Raw genomic sequence first — 10,893 nt, forward strand, 5'->3', positions numbered from 1 at the left:
CGAGAGCCATACGCAATGACCCTCAACTTTCCATACTGATGCTGGTAGAGAATAGCTCCTAGGCCCCTTTCTGATGGATCAGTGTGCAGCGTGAATGGTAAATTAAAGTCTGGGTAGGCTAGAATTTATTTATTTATATTTATTTATAAAATATTTTACCAGGAAGGAATTGGTGGTTTTGTCAACATGTTTATCAATACTTCAAGCGTTTTCTGGTGCTCTCTTGTCCACTCCACAGGGGTTCGGGAGGGCATTTGTGGGCCCTTGGTCTTTCTTCGACTAGGCTGAACTGGTGCCACCCCAGGCTTTGCCTGGAGAAGCTCATAGATAGGCTTGGCCACACATGCCTGGAGAAGCTCATAGATAGGCTTGGCCACACGTGAAATTTTTTTAATAAATGAGCGATAGTAGCTTAGGAAGCCGAGAAGCCTCCTTACCTCACCAATGGTCTGTGGAGTATGATCTTTGAGTGACAGAACTGCTTCAAGATCTTTGGGATCAATTTGCACACCTTCAGCAGACACAAGACGACCCACATATCTGACTTCACTACGGAAGAGCTCACATTTTTCAGGCCGAAGTTTGACCCAATGACATTGGAGGGCTTGGAGAACCTTGCGAATCACTTCCACATGTTCATCAAAAGACTTGGCATAACATAGCACGTCATCGAGGTATGGTATGCAACATTCATCCCTGAGGGAATCCAGCATTTCCTCCATGCTGCGCTGGAATGCTGCAGGTGCATTGGATAGGCCGAATGGAATTCTTACCCATTCATAAAGCCCCCAAGGTGTTATAAAAGCTGTTATGTGCCTGGAACCTTCGGCTATGAAGCCCTGATGGTAAGCTTTTCCTTGGTCAAGAATACTGCACCATGCATAACCCCCCAGTGTATCAAGCAAGTTTTGGATTCTCGGCAGAGGGTGCCTATCTGGTACAGTCTTTTTATTGAGGAGAGGATAATCTATACACAGGCAGAGTGAACCATCCTTCTTTCAGACGCAGACTACTGTTGCAGAATAAGGGGACTTGGACTTCACAATCCACCCTTTTGCCAGGAGATCTTGAATATAGTCCTTGACTTCTTGGAACAAAGGCTTAGGTAATGAAGAGTATGACCGCTGCACTGGTATGTCATCTTTGAGATTAATTTACATTTGCAAGCTTGGGATGCAACCAAGGTCACTCTTATCATGAGAAAAGGCTATAGACTCTTCATACAGCATCTTTCTTACTACCTCCTGCTGTTTCCCACTCAAATGGATGAGGTCTACAGGTGGGTGCCACAGTGTCAAGGTTTCTTAAGTAACTAAAGTAGTCACACCTTTGGCCCTTACACCAGACTTCATGTCTTCTGGTTGCTCTGCCTCCAGTACTTTTTCAATTGGCTGAATATAACCAAGAATTGTATTACCAGGCAATGTTACTTCACATGTGGAGTTGTTTCCAATTGGGACAGAAACATAAGGGCTTTGTTGGTTCTGGACTTCTAGGAGCCCCTCCCCTATATCCAGCTTTTCCAAATATACATTGTTTTGTTCTGGTTCAAACAGTGCGACTGGGGCAGGTTGATCCATGGTGGGTGGTATTTTACACTTTACCCATGTTACTCAGCCTGCTGAAATGACAATGCCTCTCTTTACTTTCAAGCGTCCCCACTGTTCGTTAAGCTCAGGAGTTTGGACAAAGTTTACAAGCATTTGAGCTTTCTCATTTGACACAGAGATGGCTCCAGATAGCAGGGAGACTAGAGTCGGTACAAGGCCCTCCGGTTGCCCCTGAATTATTTCTTCCACTACGTTGAACCCAAGCAGTGGTCTTCCAATTGGCAGATGACTTATTAAGAAGGGAACATTGATAGAGAGATTAGGGTCATCGTTTCCTTGTAGATTAACAGTGATAACAGCCCATCTATCAAATGGAATGAGATCCCCATTTACAGCATACACTTCCAACTTCTCTGTAGTTCCCATGAGTTCAGAAAGAGGTCTTATGCCCACAGCCGGTAAATATTTATCTTTCCAAGCATGATCAATAATACTGACTTGAGCTCCAGTGTCAAGAAGAGCACTTACTGCAAGACCGTGGAGGTTACACTGAGTCAAAGCCTTCCTTCCTATTAGGTTTACAATAGCCTCATTCTTTGTCCTAGGGGCAGAGAGAATGGAAGTTTGATAATGTTCGTTCTTGTCATTGGAAGTTTTGAATGTCGTACAATGAAATATTTATGTGTTTTTGCTTTTCACAGGACCAGATTCAACCTCTGGACTTTTATCATTTGAACTTTGGGACAAGGAGGGCTTGGTCACTGGTCATCCTGTTGCAGTGACCATTTCCTGTTTCCCTGCAGGTTGTATTTCTGGAGGCATCCCCTAGCCAGGTGCCACTCTTTACCACACTGAAAGCAGTGAGTACAGTTTTGCAGACCAGTTTCAACACACTTTAAGCAACCACAGTGTTTTGTCCCTTTCTGTAGAGGTGGCTGGCTCCCGCCACACTGAGAGGTATACCCAAGCTGTGCTTGTTGTGATGAATTTCTCATGGAATCTACCATACTGGTAAGTGCATCAATTCGAGCTGTTAGTTGTTTGATTGGATCATTTTTGTTTTCTTGCTCATGGGTTTCTTTCACATCTCTCATAGGTTCACTTTTAAGCTGGGTACAACTTGCAATGTTTGGCTTAGTATGAGTTACAGGACCCAGCCTTCGGACCCTCTCATTCTCATCGCTGGTGATTTTTGTTACATTTCTCAGTATTTCCTCATCTGTGATGTGGTTGGAGAGTAGGGGTTTTAACTCACTACGAATGTCTTTATATTTGTGTCCTAGGCCCTGGTAAACGGTGTGAAGGAAAACATCCTGAATAGTTGCCAAGCTGTATCTCACTTCAGTGTCAGCCTGTTTTGCAGCAAAGATAATTTTCTGTTTGAGACCTATTACTCGATACAGGAACTGCTGAGGCGTTTCATTCTCATTTTGTTTAGCACACATTAATTCCTGGAATAACTCTGTGCTATTTTTGTCTCCTAGAAGTGACCTAAGAAACCCTTTGAGTTCCTCAACTGTCACATCTTCCTTATTCATCAACATGTCCTTGAAACTGCCTGCTTTTATTATCTGTAGAGTCCCCCTGAGTAATTCAGGATCACTAAAATTTTCTTTGATTCCATCTTCAATTTGCCTGCATACACTAGTGTATGTGATGTCAGATGTGTATTCGCCAATTTGTCCTCCTTGTATTTTAAACTCACGACGCTGGAGATAGGAGAGGTCCCTTAGGGAGACTACCTTCTCTGACGGCAACTGCATGGACCATTCAGGATGGTTGCTAAACTGTGTATTATTATGGTTGTGCATTTGTTGTGATACTGTTGTCAAGGGTTGTGTCAATGTGGGGTTTTGTAAGGATGCTGCAAGATAATGATGGGTTACATTCTGTTTAGTATCTGGGTTTACATTTACTACACTAAACACTAATTTGTCAGCTATAGCTGCAGATGATGTTGCATGAACAGTGTCTGTAGTAAAAATATGATCAGTAGTAATGAATGTATGTGCTGTGCTTAAAGTTTGTACACCAACATTACTCTCATTATGTTGATAAACAGGTGCAGTCATAGTACGAACATGTTCAACAGAGTCGACAATGTCTCCCAAATTCAACAGTTTAGCCATACCTCTGTCCTCTGATTCTAATTACAGAGAACAGCGAATGCGAACTTCCGCAAAAGTTTGCGAACTGGCGAACCGGGCAAACCGCCATTGACTTCAATAGGCAGGTGAATTTTAAAACCCACAGGGACTCTTTATGGCCTCAAAAGTAATGGAAAAGTTGTTTCAAGGGGACTAACACCTGGACTGTGGCATGCCGGAGGGGAATCCATGGCAAAACTCCCATGGAAAATTACATAGTTGATGCAGAGTCTGTTTTTAATCCATAAAGGGCATAAATCACCTAAAATTCCTAATTTTTTTTAATAACGTGCTTTAAAACATCAGGTATGATGTTGTAGCGTTCAGGTAGTGTAAGGGTTATGCCCGCTTCACAGTGACAGACCAAACTCCCTGTTTAACGCACTACAAACAACTGCAAACAGTCCATTTGCACAACCGCAAACTCCCCATTTGCACAAGTTTGGTTACCAAGCTAGCCATGTCCCGTTCCTTGTCCTCACTGATGTCACTGCACGTGCAATCACTTCCTGGGGTAACAGAAAATGCTCCACCCACAAGATGCTCCTATTATATTACTGCACTGAGGATGCTGCCTGTATCTGTGTGTCCTGCTCCCTGGCCGGAGAGCACAGGGGACACCAGGTCAAGCTGCTGAATGAGGCTTCTGAGAAGAAGAAAAAGAAACTGAGAAATGTTCTGCAGAAACTGACCACAAATAGAGAGGAGACTGAGAAAAGAGTCCAGAGTCTGCAGAAGCACAGGAGAGGGGTGCAAGAGAAAGCAGCTGGTGTAACAGAGAGACTCACTGCCCTGATTAGGGACATCAGGAAACAGCTGGAAGACCTAGAGAAGCGAGTACTGAGTGAGATCACCCGGCAGCAGAAGCAGGTTTTACTCACAATCTCTGATCTGATCCAGCAGCTGGGAAAAAGAGAACGACGAGCTAACCAGGAAGATTTGTCACATTGAGGAGCTGTGCAACATGACTGACTCAATAACTGTCCTACAAGAACAGGAATCACACAGAGATGAGATGCTTGGTCGGTCCTCCTACTTCCAATTTGAGGTACTGCGCGTGCAATCTAATGTGCCACCAGGTAGGAGTGGTGTGTTAACTAGTACTATCCTTATCAGTTTAATGCCTGTTACATCCCCCATCAGGGGACATGTATATGGCATTGATTTATGAAATTTTGTCCGTGTACCTTCCACTGCGGTGTCCCAATAGCTACAAATTTTTGGAACGCCTCAGACTCCACCAGCTTGTATGGTAAAAGCTGGTGGGCTAAGAGTTCAGACAAGCCAGCTGTCAGATGCCGGGAAAGGGGGAAAGTTTGTGACATTGGCTTCTTACGCTCAAACATGTCCTTGACAGACACCTTGACAGACACCGCGTCAAGGTTCCGAGCGGAAGCTGTAGAATATTGGGTGTCCTGTGTTAGCCAGTCAACTATGTGCTCTGAAGTTTTTGAGTTCAGGGTACGTTGCCTCTGAACACTGGGCATTATTCTAGGGACAAAGGGAATCACAGCACCACGACCATGATGGCCCCTGCGGGGTGGCCTGCCTCTGCCTGTCATTTTTTTTTTTAATTAGTGGTACTATGCGTGCAAGCTACTGTGACAACAGATATGAGTGGTGTGTTAAGTAGTATTATTCTTATCAATTTAATCCCTGTTACGTCCCCTATCAGGAGACGTGTATATGGCATGGATTTTAGGAACCGGGAGATGGATAAAGATGCTTTGTCGGTCCTCCTACTTCAAATTTGGGACACTGCACATGCAATCTAATGTGCCACCAGATAGGAGTGGTGTGTTAAGTAGTACTATTCCTATCAGTTTAATCCCTGTTATGTGCCTTTTTTTTTGTTTGATTTTTGAAGCCACAGTGCAGCATTACAGGCCAGAAACATTTGGCATGTACACATGCCTGAAAAATTAGGTATTGTTGTAGACGCTGCTGTAGCAGCGGCCAGAAAAATTGATGTTTGTTTCCCTGGCAGAAAGTGCCCTAAAACATGGCGGCTTGAACCCTAGTTGGTGGCGGATAAGTCACGCAAGTCATCCTGCATTCGGAGATAAAATACAGCAGCGTGTGGACCATTTTTAGCCCAAGGCAGCTCATCTCATCAGGCCTTTTTTACTCAAATGTATCGCCCCAATGTCAGTCCCTTCGGGATCCATCCCTCATTCATCTTAATAAACGTGAGGTAATCAAGACTTTTTTGACCTAGGCGACTTCGCTTCTCAGTGACAATATCTCCTGCTGCACTGAAGGTCCTTTCCGACAGGACACTTGAAGGGGGGCAGGCCAGAAGTTCTATGGCAAATTGGGATAGCTCAGGCCACAGGTCAAGCCTGCACACCCAGTAGTCAAGGGGTTCATCGCTCCTCAGAGTGTCAAGATCTGTAGTTAAGGCGAGGTAGTCTGCTACCTGTCGGTTGAGTCATTCTCTGAGGCTGGACTCCGAAGGGCTGTGGCGATGCATAGGAGTTAAAAAGGTCCACATGTCCTCCATCAACAACACGTCTGTAAAGCGTCCTGTCCTTGCCGGCTTGGTTGTGGGAGGAGGAGTATTACTTTCACCTCTTCCCCTGTTAGATTCCCATTGTGCTGTGACATCACCCTTATACGCTGTGTAAAGCATACTTTTTTATTTATTTTTGAACTGCTCCATCCTTTCCGACTTGTGGGAATTCGGTAACATTTCAAGCACTTTATGCTTATATCGGGGGTCTAGTAGCGTGGACACCCAGTACAGTTCATTCTCCTTCAGCTTTTTTATACGAGTGTCCCTCAACAGGCACGACAGCATGAAAGACCCCATTTGCACAAGGTTGGATGCTGAGCTCCTCATGTCCCGTTCATCGTCCTCACTGATCTCACTGAAGGTATCTTCTTCCCCCCAGCCACGTACAACACCACGGGTACCAGATAGGTGACAACGAGCACCCTGGGATGCCTGTTGTGCTTGGTATTCCTCCTCCTCCTCAAAGCCACATTCCTCCTCTGACTCCTCTTCCTCACAATCCTCTTCCTGCGTTGCCGCTGGTCCAGCAAGCGATGCTGATAAGGCTGTTTCTGGTGGTGATGGTGACCACAACTCTTCCTCTTCACGCTCATCTACGGCCTGATCCAGCACTCTTCACAGGGCATGCTCCAGGAAAAAAACAAATGGTATGATGTCACTGATGGTGCCTTTGGTGTGACTGACTAGGTTTGTCACCTCCTCAAAAGGACGCATGAGCCTACAGGCATTGCGCATGAGCATCCAGTAATGTTGCAAAAAAAATCCCAGCTCCCCACAGGCTGTCTTAGCACCCCGGTCATACAAATACTTGTTAACGGCTTTTTCTTGTTGGAGCAGTCGGTCGAACATTAGGAGTGTTGAATTCCAATGTGTCGGGCTGTTGCAAATCAAGCGCCTCACTGGCAGGTTGTTTTGCCACTGGATATCTGACAAGTGCGCCATGGCCATGTAGGAACACCTGAAATGGCCACACGCCTTCCTGGACTGCTTCAGGACGTCCTGTAAGCCTGGGTACTTATGCACAAAGCGTTGTACAATCAGATTACACACATGTGCCATGCACGGCACATGTGTCAACTTGCCCAATTTCAATGCCGCCACCAAATTACTTCCGTTGTCAGAAACCACTTTGCCGATCTCCAGTTGGTGAGGAGTCAGCCACTGATCCACCTGTGCATTCAGGGCGGACAGGAGTACTGATGCGGTGTGACTCTCTGCTTTCAGGCAAGTCAACCCCAAGATGGAGTGACACTGCCGTATCCGGGATGTGGAATAGTACCTGGGGAGCTGGGGGGGTGCCGTTGATGTGGAGCAAGACGCAGCAGCAGAAGAGGACTCAGCCGAGGAGGTTATGGAAGAGGATGGAGTAGGAGGAGTAGAGGAGGTGGCAGCAGACCTGCCTGCAAGTCATGGCGGTGTCACCAACTCCTCTGCAGAGCCAGGCATTCCATGCTTGGCAGCCGTCAGCAGGTTTACCCAATGCGCAGTGTAGGTGTTATACCTGCCCTGGAGGATAGGTGAGAATTGGCGCTTATATCAACCCTTATGACAAGTATAGAAGGGTCTCTCTCTAAGAACCCTGAGGAGGATAGTAGAATAATTTAAGCGGAAATACTGGCGCTGAAAGCAGGGTAGTACACAAATACAATATATGGGTAACCTAAAAGGGTCTACCTTAGCAGAAATATAGTCGTTATAAAAGTTAATAAATGGTGATAGCCTAATATATATCTTAAAAAATATATTTAATATTGTAAAATTACAATACAATCAAGATTATAAAATCAGTGTTAATAAAATCAGTACATATATACTAAAAAGTAATTAATGGGGCCCTTTAAATTAGTTTGAAAAAACATACAGAAAGGGGAAAGATTAACCACAAATCTATATATATATATACTGTGATTTAGGATAAAAGAAAACTATACTAAAATAAATATAAGTATAAAAAGGGCAGAGATATTCAAACAGTATAAATAAAAACAAATAGCAATACAAACAGACTTAATAACTGGACGTCCAGCGTAAAAACCAGGGGTTAAAACAGTATTAACCTGAACGTGCACTATAGTGAACGAACATTTCCTACAAGAAGAACTACTGCTAAGCTGAACTCCTTTAAGACTTGTGAACTTGATACAGCCGCCGAAAGGATTGCTATCGTGTTGAAATAGCACACAGGACAACTACCAACGCCTGGCTCACTACCCCCAAGGTCTGTGAATTTGAATACAGCCCTTTGAGGGAGCGCACCAGTCTACGAATTGAATATACTGCCAGATGGTACTATCTACCATCATCTAAAGGCTTGCTATTACCCCGGAGATCGTTTACATTCCGTTCCTCCCGAAATCAGCTGGACATTTTCAGAAAGGGTGATGTAAGCGGACTATGCTAGGAGTACACACCCTCCAAAAGACCACCTCACTCGCCCATTAGCTTGATCCAATGCTATTAGTATGATCATCTAGTCACGAGTGTTTTCGTTCACTATAGTGCACTTTCAGGTTAATACTGTTTTAAGCCCTTTTTATACTTATATTTATTAAAGTATAGTTTTCTTTTATCCTCAATCACAGTATATATATATATAGATTTGTGGTTAATCTTTCCCCTTTCTGTATGTTTTTTCAAACTAATTTAAAGGGCCCCATTAATTACTTTTTAGTATATATGTACTGATTTTATTAACACTGATTTTATAATCTTGATTGTATTGTAATTTTACACTATTAAGTATATTTTTTAAGATATATATTAGGCTATCACCATTTATTAACTTTTATAACGATTATATTTCTGCTAAGGTAGACCCTTTTAGGTTACCCATATATTGTATTTGTGTACTACCCTGCTTTCAGCGCCAGTATTTCCGCTTAAATTATTTCGATATACCTGCCCTGACCATGCTTTGCAGACCAGCAATCAGTGGTCAGATGGACCCTTGCCCTAACACTGTGTGCCAGACATGCCATTACTTCCTTTTGCACAATCGAGTACAGGTTGGGGATTGCCTTTTGTGCAAAGAAATTTCGTCCGGGTACCTTCCACTGCGGTGTCCCAATAGCTACAAATTTTTGGTATGGTAAAAGCTGGAGGGCTAACAGTTCAGACAAGCCAGCTGTCAGACGCCGGGCAAGGGGGTGACTTGGTGACATTGGCTTCTTACGCTTAAACATGTCCTTGACAGACACCTGACTGTGGGCAGATGAGCAGGAACTGCTCCGGAAGAGAGACGGATTGGCGGATGGTTGAGAGGGGGCAAGGAGCACAGCAGTGGTTGATGTGGCTGAAGATGCTGGACCAGGAGGAGGATGGCGGCTTTGAGTTTGTGTGCTGCTTGTCCTCATGTGTTCATCCCATAGGCGTTTGTGATGTGAGATCATGTGCCTTCGCAAAGCAGTTGTACCTAGGTGGGTGTTGGACTTCCCACGACTCAGTTTCTTTTGGCACAGGTTGCAAATGGCATTGCTGTTGTCAGAGGCAGACACATAAAAAAATGCCACACTGCTGAGCTCTGCGATGACGGCATTCTGGTGGTGGCAACAGCATGCGTTGATTGGCGTGCTGTCTGGCTGACCCCGGGTGCCGATGCATGCTGTCTGACTGTGCCACTAGCTCCTTGCGACGACCTCCCCCTGCTTCCAACTTGTCTCCTCCTCCTGCTCCTCTCTGTCTCCCCATCTGAACTTTTCCCCTGTTCTTCTTCTCTTCTACCGGGCGCCCACGTGACATCCACGGATGCATCGTCATCATCAACCCCTTCACTTGCATCTGACAACTCAACAACGGAAGCAACGGTGGGTACAACATCATCATCATCACACCGTGCGTTGTCCATGTCTGTAATGCTGCCTGACTGAGATATATCACAGTTATCTACATCCTCTGTCAATGATGGTTGCGCATCACTCATTTCTTCACACTGAGGTGTACATAACTCCTCTGACAGATCAAGTGAGGCGGCTGTGGTGCTAGTGTCGGTGCTGGCGGCAGGCGGGTGAGTGGTAAGTTGAGAGGTGCCCGAAGCTAAGCTAGAGGAGGAGGATGGTGAGTCAAGGTTACGAGAGGAAGTTGTAGAAGATTGGGTGTCCTGTGTTATAAAGTCAACTATTTCATCAGAACTTTTCGTGCTCATGGTACGTGGCCTAACACTGGGCATTATTCTATGGCCAAAGGGAATCACAGCACCACGACCACGATGGCCCCTGCGGGTTGGGATGCCTCTGCCTGTCATTTTTTTTTTCTATTAGTGCTACTATGCGTGCAAGCTACTGTGAGTGGGCACAGTATACGTTGTGAGCCTGACACAAAAAAACAGACTGATGTTTCACAGTCAAAAATAGTTTTTTTATTTTTAAAATGTACACACACTACTATTAAACAAGATAATATGAGTGGTGGCACTGGACAAGTGGGCACAGTATACGCTGTGAGCCTGACACAAAAAAGCAGACATGTTTCACAGTCAAAATAGTTTTTTTTATTTTTAAATGTACACTTACACTACTATTAAACAAGATAATATGAGTGGTGGCACTGGACAAGTGGGCACAGTATACGCTGTGAGCCTGACACAAAAAAGCAGACTGATGTTTCACAGTCAAAATAGTTTTTTTATTTTTAAAATGTACACTTACACTACTATTAAACAAGATAATATGAGTGGTGGCACTGG

The sequence above is a fragment of the Bombina bombina genome, chromosome 6 (genome assembly GCF_027579735.1).
Source record: "Bombina bombina isolate aBomBom1 chromosome 6, aBomBom1.pri, whole genome shotgun sequence".
Taxonomy (NCBI): Eukaryota; Metazoa; Chordata; class Amphibia; order Anura; family Bombinatoridae; genus Bombina; species Bombina bombina.